The following is a 4,023-nucleotide window of genomic DNA, read 5'->3' as shown; positions in this document are numbered from 1 at the left end:
GGCCGCGTGTTGGTGCCATGTCATGACACCATGCCTAGTTTCATGATTTTCAGGCGACTTTTGGATTTACAGGAATTAAAAAACCGAGTTTCTCAATCTTTCGTACGAGCCATGACGCCTAGATGTTCGAATTTCATTCCCATTTCTTGCATGGGACCTAGAAATTCACGCAAGGACACACATGTGATTTTTCAACCAACTTTGGTGCACTGGAGCATGTGCTTGTAGTTCAAATTTGAATTATGTACATTAAATGCCCAGGAAATCAATTAATGTCTAAAAAAGGCCAAACGTACCCGGAATAATTCCAAAATTTAACACTATACTTCTGTTTGGTCTAATCTATCTGTGGAAAAAATTAAGGCGGGAGAAGGTAGTGTGCGTATGTCGTTTCGCACATGGAGTTGAAACGTTCCCACTCGGAACCACGAGGTTTCTTGACGGAAGTTCCGGTTTGCAAGAGGCTTACACCAAAGCTTGTCCCAATTCGGCCAAAAAAATTACCGCAACATGTTGGTTTCATGTCATGACACCATCCCAAGTTTCATGATTTTCAGGCGTCTTTTGGATTTAGTGGAATTGAAGAACCAAGTTTCTCAATCTTTCCGGCCGAGCCACGATGCCTAGATGTTTGAATTTCATTCCCGTTTCTTGCATGGGACGTAGATATTCACCCAAGGACACACATGTGATTTTGCGACCAACGTTGGTGCACTGAAGCATTTGCTTGTAGTTGAAATTTGAATTATGCATATTAATTGCCCAGAAACTCAATTAATGTAGAAAGAAGGCCAAACGGACTTGGAATAATTCCAAAATTTAGCATTATACTTCTATTTGGTCTAGTCTGCCTGTGTCAAAAATTAAAATGCGAGATGGCAGTGTACGTATGTCGTTACGCACACGGAGCTGACACATTCCCTCTCGGAACCACGAGCCTTCTTCAGGGAATCTTCGGTTTGCAAGAAGCTTACACCAAAGCTTGTCCCAATTCGGCCAAAAAAAATTACCGCAACATGTTGGTGCCATGTCATGACACCATGCCAAGTTTCATGATTTTCAGGCGTCTTTTGGATTTACAGGAATTAAGAAACCAAGTTTCTCAATCTTTGCGGCCGAGCCACGACGCCCAGATGTTTGAATTTCATTCCCATTTCTTGAATGGGACGTAGAAATTCACCCAAGGACACACATGTGATTTTTCAACCAACTTTAGTGCACTGGAGCAAGTGCTTGTAGTTCAAATTTGAATTATGCACATTAAATGCCCAGAAACTCAATTAATGCATATAGAAGGCAAACGAAGCCGGAATAATTTCAAAATTTAGCACTATACTTCTATTCGGTCTATTCTGCCCGTGTAAAAAAATTAAGGCGGGAGAAGGCAATGTACGTATGTCGTTTCGCACACGGAGGTCCCAAGTTCCCTCTCGGAACCATGAGCCTTCTTTAGGGAAGCTCCGGTTTGCAAGAAGATTACACCAAAGCTTGTCCCAATTCGGCCAAAAAAATTACCGCAGCATCTTGGTGCCATGACTGACACCATGCCAAGTTTCATGATTTTCAGGCGTCTTTTGGATTTACAGGAATTAAAAAACCTAGTTTCTCAATCTTTTCGACCGAGCCACGACGCCCAGATGTTTGAATTTCATTCCCATTTCTTGCATGGGACGTAGAAATTCACCCATGGACACAGATGTGATTTTTGAACCAACTTTGGTGCAATGGAGCAAGTGCTTGTAGTTCAAATTTGATTTATGCACATGAAATGCCCATAAACTAAATTAATGTAGAAAAAGGCCAAAGGAACCCGGAATAATTCCAAAATTTAGCACTATACTTCTATTTGGTCTAATCTACCTGTGTGAAAAATTAAGGCTGGAGAAGGCAGTGTACGTATGTCGTTTCGTACACGGAGGTGACACATTCCCTCTCGGAACCACGAGCCTTCTTTAGGGAAGCTTCGGTTTGCAAGAAGCTTACACCAAAGCTTGTCCCAATTCGGCCAAAAAAATTACCGCAACATGTTGGTGCCATGTCATGACACCATGCCAAGTTTCATCATTTTCAGGCGTCTTTTGGATTTACAGGAATTAAAAAACCAAGTTTCTCAATCTTTGCGGCCGAGCCACGACGCCCAGATGTTTGAATTTCATTCCCATTTCTTGCATGGGACGTAGAAATTCACCCAAGGACACACATGTGATTTTTCAACCAACTTTGGTGCACTGGAGCAAGTGCTTGTAGTTCAAATTCAAATTATGCACATTAAATGCCCAGAAACTCAATTGATGAAGAAAGAAGGCAAACGAAGCCGGAATAATTCCAAAATTTAGCACTATACTTCTATTAGGTCTATTCTGCCTGTGTAAAACAATGAAGGCAGGAGAAGGCAATGTACGTATGTCGTTTCGCACACGGAGGTGCCACGTTCCCTCTCGGAACCATGAGCCTTCTTTAGGGAAGCTCCGGTTTGCAAGAAGCTTACACCAAAGCTTGTCCCAATTCGGCCAAAAAAATTACCGCAGCATCTTGGTGCCATGTCTGACACCATGCCAAGTTTCATGATTTTCAGGCGTCTTTTGGATTTACAGGAATTAAAAAAACAAGTTTCTCAATCTTTCCGGCCGAGCCACGACGCCCAGATGTTTGAATTTCATTCCCATTTCTTGCATGGGACGTAGAAATTCACCCAAGGACACACATGTGATTTTTGAACCAACTTTGGTGCACTCGAGTATGTGCTTGTAGTTCAAATTTGAATTATGCACATTAAATGCCCCTAAACTAAATTAATGTAGAAAAAAGGCCAAAGGAACCCGGAATAATTGCAAAATTTAGCACTATACTTCTATTTGGTCTAATCTACCTGTGTAAAAAATTAAGGTGGGAGAAGGCAGTGTACGTATGTCGTTTCGCACACGGAGGTGACACATTCCCTCTCGGAACCACGAGCCTTCTTCAGGGAAGCTTCGGTTTGCAAGAAGCTTACACCAAATCTTGTCCCAATTCGGCCAAAAAAATTACCGCCGCATGTTGGTGCCATGTCATGACACCATGCCAAGTTTTGATGATTTTCAGGCGTGTTTTCGATTTACAGGAATTCAAAAACCAAGTTTCGCAATCTTTCCGGCCGAGCCACGACGCCCAGATGTTTGAATTTCATTCCCATTTGTTTCATGCGACCTAGAAATTCACCCAAGGAGACACATGTGATTTTTCAACCAACTTTGGTGCACTTGAGCATGTGCTTGTTGTTCAAGTTTGAATTATGCAAATTAAATTCCTAGAAAACCAACTAATGTATAAAAAAGGCCAAACGAACCCGGAATAATTCCAAAACTTAGCACGATACTTCAATTTGGTCTAATATGCCTGTGTAAAAAAATTGAAGCGGGAGAAGGCAGTGTACGTATGTCGTTTCGCACACGGAGGTGACACGTTCCGTCTCGGAACCACGAGTCTTCCTGAGGGAAGCTCCGATTTGCAAGAAGTTTACACCAAAGCTTGTCCCAATTCGGCCAAAAAATTACCGCAGCATGTTGGAGCCATGTCATGACACCATGCCAAGTTTCATGATTTTCAGGCGACTTTTGGATTTACAGGAATTAAAAAACCAAGTTTCTCAATCTTTCCGGCCGAGCCACGACGCCCAGATGTTCGAATTTCATTCCCATTTCTTGCATGGGACCAAGAAATTCACGCGAGGATGCACATGTGATTTTTCAACCAAGTTTGATGCACTGGAGCATGTGCTTGTAGTTCAAATTTGAATTATGTACATTAAATGCCCAGAAAATCAATTAATGTACAAAAAAGGCTAAACGAACCCGGTATAATTCCAAAATTTAGCACGATACTTTTATTTGGTCTAATCTACCTGTGTAAAAATTAAGGCGGGAGAAGGCAGAGTATGTATGTCATTTCGCACACGGAGGTGACACGATTCCTCTCGGAACCACGAGCCTTCTTGAGGGAAGCTCCGGTTTGTAAGAAGGTTACACCAAAGCTTGTCCCAATTCG

Source organism: Aegilops tauschii, chromosome 3, assembly GCF_002575655.3.
Source record: "Aegilops tauschii subsp. strangulata cultivar AL8/78 chromosome 3, Aet v6.0, whole genome shotgun sequence".
Lineage (NCBI taxonomy): Eukaryota > Viridiplantae > Streptophyta > Magnoliopsida > Poales > Poaceae > Aegilops > Aegilops tauschii.
This window is presented reverse-complemented; position numbering follows the sequence as displayed.